General features: G+C 38.3%; 1 protein-coding gene across 1 annotated transcript in view; it reads left to right on the top strand.

Annotated features, from left to right (window-relative positions):
- Positions 1-4,331: 4,331 nt before the first annotated feature.
- The window catches only part of trak1a (trafficking protein, kinesin binding 1a), a 55,821-nt gene continuing 49,729 nt past the window's right edge, over positions 4,332-10,423 (top strand). The window contains exon 1 of the mRNA XM_055209524.2: positions 4,332-4,542. The gene's annotated coding sequence lies outside the window, so the exon portion shown is untranslated. The remainder of the gene's footprint in view (positions 4,543-10,423) is intronic.

Below are 10,423 nucleotides of genomic sequence, written 5' to 3'. Positions count from 1 at the left end.
CAGAAATTGTCTGAGCTTTCAAATCACATCGGAGAAAACACATCCCTGACTATTTAATTAGACTCATCCTAAACACAGACCAGTGTATGAAAAAAAACTCTTAAGCCTGAAGTATGCACATATAGGAGTATTTAGGCCAGGAGAGGTATTGCAATTTGTCGCAATGCACATATGTTGGTTGAACATCTGTATACGTGTAAGAGTCAAATGAACTATGCTTTGCAATGCTGTATGCACGACTGTGCGACATACTTGTAAAAAAACAAACTATACTCTAGGATTAAGTGTTATAGGAGAGACTGCCCTTATGATACTAGCCGTTTCCCAATGTCAAGGAAGGATCCTCGGAAGCTAGAATTTCGAGGATGCTACGTCATCGACGTCCGTCGAAGGACTGTTCCAATGTCGAGGATCCTCGAAATTTCAGCCAAGGACTGAGTCCTTCGTTCGAGAAATATCCCATATACAGGAAAGGATGCAAATTTGTATCCTTCGCGCTCTTCACGCGCTGAAATCACCCACAATCCTATGCGAGCAGCACCGAAAGCACACCTTTCAATCACCCAATGACGTAATGACGTGCACTTGCTAGCCTGTTCCATTTAACGTGTTCTCCGAATGCTTAAAAGGAGCCTCGCCTAGCCTCTGAAGGAAGTGACTTGTAAGGACAAGTCCTGCCAAGGAAGTATCCTTGACATTGAGAAACGGCTTCTGTCAGATGGTTAGTGTCCTGGTCACAATCCTCATGGCTTTATATTACATAGGTGAGCTCATAACTAGCAGTAATATGAAAAGAACTAAGAACGGACTCTGATGCTTTCCAAATGGAAAAAAAATCTCTGCCAGAAATGAGATATATGAGTCACCTATTACCTCCTACATTCTGGGTTTAAGACAAGCTTAGCTGAAAGTGAAGAAAAAAACATTCCTGTATAAGCCTATATAACTCTCTATTATATATATTTGTTTAGATGTATAATCAAACATCAGTCAGTTGTTCATTAGGATAACTCTGAATCTGATCTTCTGATCTGTTTGTCATATGCGTGTTTCGACACGAAAATGAATGAGATTTGAAGTTATCAACGTGTCGCCATGTATGTTCTCAAAAAGCATATCGCTTTGCTTAAAGGTGTCATAGAATGTAAAACTGTATTTACATATTCATCGATTAATAATAAGAGTATTCTGGGCATGGTAATTGACATATTTTAAGCCTTAAATCTGATTGTTTCCTTCTCCTACCTCGTACATGGATAAGACAGCTGGAAAACAGGCCAATCTTAACATAACACCATGTGATGTTACAGTCGAGATGTTCGCCCCAACATTAAATTACACATTAAATTAAGAACAATGTTGTTACAATGCTAAACATTTATTTGTGACAGTGCTGAGTTAGCGCTATATGTGCCAGCGTTTAGGCTGAAGTTCTACTATTGATGTTACAGTTACGTTTTGCAGGTCCATGCGGAAAAAACACAGAAAAAATCTTGCCACTCAAAAACATCCTTTAAAGGCGGAGTGCATGATTTCTGAAAAACGCTTTGGAAAGGGAGTCAGGTTGACTACCAAAACACACTCGTAGCCAAACAGCAGTAAGGGGCATGTCTACGAAGGGCACACTCACATTATCCAAACCAAACCATGCCCTAGCACGATTGTCCCCTTTTCCTACTCCCCCAGATGCACCCACTCACACTGTACTTTTATCGATCCGAGCCCAGGTCGCGCTTTTGTCATTAAGATGCGATTGTTTTGAAAAAAAGCAGGAAGTAAAGCGCTCTCTTAACACTGGAACCCATCGTAATGTTAAGTCTGTGTTTTTTTTATTCTGAGTCGTTTGGTGCGCGATGACTGACAGCCCTCTCACATGTCATCATATTGCTCAGTTGATCTGTCACGTGTGCAGCTCGGACATTTGCGTAACCCCGCTGCGCGCATCAAAAGGTTTTTTATGGAGGCAGATGAAGGTGAGTGGTCGCGCAATTGACGTCTTCACCTCTTGAATTGTGCTCAGGCATGATTGCGCTCACATCATAGCCTTCCGCGCCTGAGCCCAAGTGAACCGCGCTCCAGCCCACCTCTGCACCCCGGCCGGGGCCCGATTAACAAATCCGTACAGAGCGATCACACTAGTCAAACGAACCAGGCTTTGGGGGTCAAACGCGCCCGAGCGCGGTTTGGTTTGGATAGTGTGAGAACACCCTAAATGACATCGTAGCCTGGGTTGCGTATGTGTGGGGCGGGTCTATCAAAAGAAGATCCAGATTCTATTGGGGTAGGGGCGTGTTTTTTTTAAGTGATTTCAAATGTCAACATTAGCTTTTAGAGACCATGGACCCTGCCTTTAACAATCTCCAAACAATTGATTATTCGACAAAATTCGTATCTTTGTCTGATTCAGGTTCAAACATAAGGTCTGTTTATGCACACACACAGAGCAACTGGAAGGAATGGGATTGATTGCTTCATCTTACAGCTCTGAGAGGAGATTCGGCAGTATTATGGTTTTGTCTGCCACTCTAGTGGTTTGGTATTAACTGCTGATCCCAGTGCAGCAGTAAATCACAAGGCTGAGTGAATGAAAGCGAGAGCTGGCTTCGATCTTTATAGGCTAAATAAATTGTTGTATCGATTCAGGAGCTTTTATGTGAATGTTTATTGTGCATCAATTTAAAGGGGTAAATGTGTTTATCAATTACTTCAATTTTTTTATAAGTGTGTTTGTATTGTTTAACACGCATCACAGATATTAAATACTGCACAAGATCATCTGAATACAGCCTCTTACAGTTTTTTTCAGACGCTAGGACACATTTCTCAATACTTAGGTCACTTTTGCAAAACTCTTCACACAGTTCTCCTAACCAACTTTCATCTTGGCAAAGCAGTTCATTTTACATTCAAAAGACACTACAACTACCAAAACACTTTATTCAGGTCTCAATCAACTCATTCTTCCAGAACACTAGCAAAGGTTAACATCCGACAAACACACTTTGTCACCCACAAAACAATGAGTTAAAAAACACTAACAACATGTAACATTATACAATGTTTTCTTGTGTAAAACAAGGACACAACTCTGTTTATAATTTACTGCAATATATGTTACTGGAATGAAGCAGACATGATGCAGAATTCTTCAATATTTTATGTAGTTTATCTTTATTTTTCCAAATAATTCCAAAATACAAGAATTTGTATACACACACCATCCGCTGATACAGATACAATAGTAATGCTAATCTACTCTGTCTTCTCCATTTGGCCAATAGTTTTTATAGCATTTTTTTTTAAGATTTAAAATATATTTCATTAAAATATTACTGTAGAAATGTAGCAAATTGCTGTCTTATTCAGTTTTGTATTATGTTATTGTTTTGAACATAAGTTTAACAGTTTAGAAAACAGTATGTAAGCATGTGCAAATTGGCCTGTATGTACAAAGAGTTTTGGCAGTTGTTGTGTCCGAGTGAGAAAAGAATTCATGAAATTTGAGAGATGTAGTCATTGAATGCATTTTGTGCCAAAGCAATGATTATTGATCCTCAGTTTAGCCCACATAGACTTCTGTTGTGCTCACTGTGTGAAGAGTTTTGCAAAAGTTACCTAAGTATTGAGAAATGTGTCCTAGCGTCTGTAAAAAAAACTGTAATAACTAAATTACACTGACATGTCCTCTTTTATTATGTGTATTTATAATTTCTCATAAGTGAATAACACTGTACCTCCACCCATATTGCTAATGACTCGGTTTGCTTTACATTTCTCACCATGGCCTAAATTGCTGAGTGTTTAACTGTAGATTTTCCATAATTCCTCCCAGTTCCTTATTCATAACTTGGAAAACCCCATTGCACAGTATAACATTTAAAGCACATTATACAGAGGGCTTTCTCAAATCAGCCTATCCATCATCCATTGAACAACCAAACAGAAGGCACTATAGTTCCACCTGAATAAAATTAGAGGCGAAACTTGAAAATAGATGATCAACACACGTGCATAAACTACCCCATATGTTTCCTGTAGATCATTTGATAGAGCATTGCTTAAGCAGTCATGTGTTCAATTCCCAGGGAGCATGCATACTGTCAAAAAAGTATATATTTAATACACTGTCAATCGCTTTAGGTAAAAGCATCTGCCAAATGCATAAATGCATGCAATTATTGGGGCGAGTCCTTTTTTTTGTTATTTCACCCTCTTGTCTCTTTCTCCTACAGGTCCAAATGCTCCTGATTCTCTGACAGAGTATTAACAACACACGCCGTTGGACTGTTCTCTCTGGGTGCTGCCCTATGGATCGTGGGGTTGACCTGTGAAAAGCAGTCAAGCTGGACACCGCGGTATCGCCCCCCACTGCCACAGCCTCAACCCCGTCCACCCCGCTCGCCCCTCGTAAGCCTCATCCTCACCGTCAGCACCTGGAGACCCCGCCCACTACTCCTTCAGACCGCCAGGTGGATGAATATGTAAGCGACGTCACCGCCTGTGATGCATCTAAGATTTGGAGAGATGCAGGTACCATCACAGGTAAGAGGCAGAAGGTTGCATGAGCTCATTGTGATGATTATCATATGGGTGATTTTGTCACAGCTATTGATCTGATCTTTTGTTTTTGTTTAAGTATCAATGCCTGATTGAGTTACTGATGATATGTTAACAGATATTTGGTTAAATATAGAATCATTAACCTAGAGATTTAAAGTGCTTATTTGTTTAGTTTTGTCAAAGAATAGTGGTGGACCAGATACTCAGTAGCATTTCAAACATGTTTAGTTTACACAGTGTTGATGATGAAGGTGAGACATGGGTGACCCCTTGAATTGAAGGTTACAGTATGACAGAGACAGATTTTGAATCTCCAGTTGTTTCAGGAGCTTAGGCCTCAACAGATTACACAATTGTCAAAAATACTGGATTTGGGTTCATTTGATGAGAAATGTTTGAGTTCATATTGAAATCTACAGTACACTCTAAAAACAAACGGTTCTATATAGCACCAAAAGTGGTTCTTTGCTCGTAAACATAGAAGAACCGTTTTTAGTGCCATATAGCACCGGTGAAGCACCTGTGTAGAACCATATAGTGCTATGTAGAACCATATTTGGTGCTATAGTGGTTCTATATGGCCCCTATATGGTTCTACATAGGTGCTTCACTGGTGCTTCACCGGTGCTATATGGCACTAAAAACGGTTCTTCTATGATTACGATCCAAAGCAACAGTTTTGGTTCTATATAGCACCGTTTGTTTTTTTAGAGTGTAATGTTAGACTTAGCAAATCTTAGCTTGTTGAGATATCTTCCGAAAATGGAGACATTTGTGAGATTTCTGGGTCTTTTTCTCTGGAGAAATGTCTGAGACTTAAGCAAAAGTTTCATTTGTGCTTCAGTTTTTTCTTAATGATGTCTAAGAGAAGTAATTTAGCTATTAAAAATATCTCATACTGTATGTGATTTTTTTTCTAAAATAAAAGAGTCACTTAAATTAAAATAAACTTTTCATATGAATGAGAAACGCCTTCAAGTACAAGAACGGGGCACAAGCATGTTCAGTAATGCACATTTGTTACATAACAGAAAAGCCATGAGTGTTGCATTATTTTGACTCTTAGTGGCACAAGTAGCAAAAAGTATTGCACATTATTGCATTGAGTCAAGTATTGCACATCATATGTAGATGAGTTATTATTGCACACGATGGGAGTAATGTACTGCACCATGTATTGCTCATAGTTGGAGAGTAATAAAGCAATGAAATGTTAAACAGATAATGTAACAGAATGTAAACACAGCAGTGGTGTAGTGCAGGGTATACGGAGTATACCCACCTCTTTATTACTGTAGATGGCATGGGGTATACCCACTTCTACTGGGGGCATAAATTAAGACTATACCCACTTCTTCAGACACCACTAAAATACAGGTAGTATGTAGTATAACATGGTATAAAGTAAATAGTGTAAAAATATACAGAATAGACATGCACTGGGGTATACAGAGGATTTTTTGTTAACTCAGCATGCGTAATGCATTGAGAACTACACACAGGCCAGTCTGGACTCCATCACTTCCATAGTCATAAAGTTTGCATTACTGCGCCAGTCAAAAGCAAACACTGATGTCAGATCTGTGCCGTTATTAACCTCATGTTTTTATAGCTCTGTAAACTTTATTGTATCTAGCACATTTAACTGATCCCAGTCCTAAATGAGGAATTCACATTTTCTTGCCTTTTTAATGTTTAGAAAAAATCTGGTGTTAATGTAGTAAATTCAATTATTTTCAGGCAAAAAGAGACCCTTCATTGTAAGTTAAGAAAAGACCTGACCTATAAGCTCTTCCTCACAGTCAAAAGTTTTCCACCCAGACTGTTAAAAATAGCTGTCGTGTACATTTTATGGAAACTTATCTTTGCTTCAGTCACAGTGTTGTAGAGTTGCTTTGCTTTGACGATTAACAGATCATGGTGGCTCTTATTACCCAGAATGCACCGCAGCAGCTCCATGCTTCTTTTTTGGTTCTTGGTTTATTTTTGGCCTTTTAGGTTTGATGCTAAGTTGATGCAATTGCATGTTTGTTTCAGCACTCCCTTTACTTGTGCATGAAACACAAGGAGTGTTATTAAATAAGAACATTACCATTTATGCCTTATCATTGCTACTAATAAATAAGCAATTCAAGCATTTTGCATGAATTTTATTGTTATGTTTTTGAAAAATCATTGCTACATTGGTGGCGTAATCTCATGTGGACTGAAATAAGCATTAACAAGCTTTTGCCAACTCACCGTAAAGACTGGAATGGAGTTTGTATAGACCTGTGCATTTTCATTGGGTAAAAGAGTCTTAATTCATTTGTTGTGCTTTCAAGCTCCCCCTAAAAGTGTGTGTGTGTGCGTGCGTGCGTGCGTGCGTGCGTGCGTGTTATATATTGCCTGTGAGTGTAGAAGTTCTTTTTAGTAGGGTTGCAAATGCAACTTCTTGTATTGCATTCATTGGAGATGCTTAACACTAAATAAATGTAATTGGCAAGTGTAACCGAATTTTTGGCACAAGCTTTAAACTTTCGTCGTTTTTCCTGTTGCTCCCTAGTAGACACTTTTGTGTGAGCTTTTTAGAAAGAGGCTCTGATGTCTTTTCTCTGCTTGACTCTATGGACCAGTAGTTGTGTAACTGTAAAGTGTGTGTGCGTGCGTGCATGCATGCATTCATGTGTGTTTTTAAACGTACACTGTTCTGATCAGTTACATTTTAATTAAAAAAGAACATGGCGAGTGTTTTATAATGGATTCTGTACCAGTTCAGGATCAGATTCTTGAGGAATAGTATTTAGCCAAATTTATATAACTAAGTTGCATATAAAAGCTTTATTTAAGCACACATACATAGTGTGTTTAGGGTATTTTAGTGTAGCAGCCTGCTAGACATAATACTTAATGCACTGATCATGATTTTTAATGGCCGATTCAGATATTAATTTGTGGGTTTTTTTATTTTATTTATTATTTTTAATTAAGTCATTTATTTATTTGCTTTGCCCTAAGCAACAGATAAGAAATAATGAAAAGTGCATGAACAAATCAAACTGACATGTTCACACAATGGTCAAAGTTGCAACATGCTTGTGCTGCTTTCTAAGCCAGACCAGCTGTGTCCAAATGTCTTCTTATACCAGCCAACAGTCCAGACTGATCAACTAAAACCAGCAAACCAACTTGGACTGATTTAAGCGGATTTGTGTTATACATTGATTTGTATTTTATATGTTTTGGGGGGCTGAATGGGTTGGTTTTATCTCCGCAGAATACTTCTCTGACTGTCACATAATCTGTTCAAGGCCCTTTGATTTCCTCTGCTGTTATCACACATACACACTGTCTGCATTTGCATAGAAAGAATCAAGATACTAGGCTGCCATGTCTTGCTACTAAAATAACACATCCTACGCTTCTTACAAGAATGTACCACTTAACTACAGTTGCTGGGAAAAATAACATAGCTATTAGTTGTTTTTACTGATTTAATAGATCCTTATTCTGTTGAACACAAAAGATGATGTTTTGAAAAATTATGATAAGCAGTTGACTGTACCCATTGACTTCCATAGCATTTGTGTATCCTACTATGGAAGTCAATGGGCACCATCAACTGTCTGGTTACAATCATTTAGCAAAATATCTTCACTCGTGTTCAGCAGAATAAAGAAACTCATGCAGGTTTAGAAAAACATGAGGGGACTAAATGATGACAAAATTTGAATTTTTGTGTAAACGATCCCTTTAAGTCTAAAAACAGAACATTTAAAAGATAAATGACAGTGTTATAATTATGTTTGTACCGACACTATTCTGTCTATCAGACTGGTGATCCATTACTAATGATCCGCTGCTGTGGTTTTGGTTTCAGTAACCAATTCTTCCTTCCCTAAGCACACAGCAGATAGTGAATGAGTGACATCATCATCTCAGCCCCCACACTGCATGTTTTGCTTTCATACAGTAGGCTATGTGAAATGTCAACGGGAGTGTTTGGTAAAGCCACAGGCCTTTCATTAACATATGAAAAGCTTTAGGTCATGTAACCTACTTTTCTTTAAACTCACTGGACGCAATATCGTGGCACACTGCCATCTTGTGGATGTCCAGGGTTAATGGCGATGGCCGTTATGACCCACTTTCAAACTACACTAGTCAACATGTGAAGTGGATTAAAACAGTTAATCAAAGTTGTCCTGAGACAAGAACATGTATTGTTCAGAATCGTAAGATAACAGTTCTGAAAGGTTTTGAAATGTTGACTAGTGTACTACTTTGATATGTGATCTGTTGAAGCAGGCTGATTTTGACTCACAGGAAAGATAATCTCAGATTTCCCAAAACAGAGGCTGTGTTTGACCATCATCACTATGGCAATGTAACACTGGTATGTAGTGCGTGCCATAACACTTTAAATGTAACTCATTACAACAGCCAACACCTCAGAGTAGTACAGTTTTGAATACGTTTTTAACCCTGCAATGCATCACGCACACACAGGTCAGGGTGTCCGCAGCATGTGTCCTAGGTATTGTCTTACTATTAGGTATACCCGTGTCTTTTTTTTAAGAGTTTTTAATTTAAGTTTTTAATTGTAGGCAAAGATCCAGCTCTTTAACAAAACCTAATAGACTTACTGTAATATAGCAATCGTGGTATACTTTGTTGATGCTTTAGCTTTATAATGTACTTTGTAAATGCTGGTTTTTGTACATTATGTGTGTCTAAAGTAATGTAGTAAAGTTAGTTAATGTTTTTACAGGTAATTGCTTGATGATTTATGTTCTTTATTAGATAGTCGGCTGAATTGCAGGTTTGAATCTGCATGGGCAAGTTTCCTTTTAAATTACACTTGATAAAGTGTTAAATCCTTTAAGCCAGGATAGGCAGGAATTGTCTAAAAAACTTTTTTCCAAATTTGTTTAAACTGTCTTTTTATACAAATACATAAGTAAAATGTAAGTACTCTGAAAAAGAGAGTGTAAAACTTGAGTGTCTGTAGACCTTTCACGACCTTTCAATTATTTTCATTCGGGACGAAACAAATGATTGGCTTGCGCGGCTATCACTCTCTCTCGCGACCATGGCACCACCCCTGTTGCTACAGAATCTGCCCACACATGCGCACACCCAATAGATTTGAACGTGCACGAGGCACGAAATCTAGGAAGAGCAAAACGATGGCAGAGAAAGGGCATTCAAAACTCACAGTACCTGCATATGCAGTCAGTGAAGGCAAATGAGGCAAAAAAAGGAATAAACGAAGCAATCAAATGAGAGTAAATATCGTGTGGCTTTTTCTGGAGTCGACGATGCGGTAGCGGTATTATCTGCAGTGTGTAGTCCTCATCAGAGTCAACAATGCTTTCATCACGGAAACTCTTACATGCAAAACACCATATATGTTATGAATCTTCCACGAAATTCATCTTCATCACAGTGTAACTGATGGTAATGAAATAACTTATCTTATGAAAATAACTAGCTCGTTCGTTACCGAATCAAACAAAAGAGATTTTAAACTTTACCAGTATCGATATGCTAGCTTGATAGTGAGTACTAAAAGCCATCGTATTTGTTTATATTCATAGTGATAAAGTTAGTTGTATTATTACATGTGATTCTGACATGATGTTATTACATGCACTGCGCTCCTTCCTCTCCGCTCGTCTGAGGTAAATGCTTCTTCCAGCAGAGCGGTCGGCGTTGCGTTCATGTGTTTTGGGGGCGTGGCTTTAGAAGAAACCCAGAAGGGAGGGGTTGGAGTGAATGGAAAAATGAGCTGTTTAAAACAGTCTACAGACACTCGATTTTTATGCTCTCTTTTTCAGAGTACTTGCATTTTACTTATGTATTGGTATATAGACAGTTTAAA

The sequence above is a fragment of the Misgurnus anguillicaudatus genome, chromosome 10 (genome assembly GCF_027580225.2).
Source record: "Misgurnus anguillicaudatus chromosome 10, ASM2758022v2, whole genome shotgun sequence".
Lineage (NCBI taxonomy): Eukaryota > Metazoa > Chordata > Actinopteri > Cypriniformes > Cobitidae > Misgurnus > Misgurnus anguillicaudatus.
Note: the sequence above shows the minus strand (reverse complement) of the source record. Positions and strands in the feature narration are given on the sequence as shown.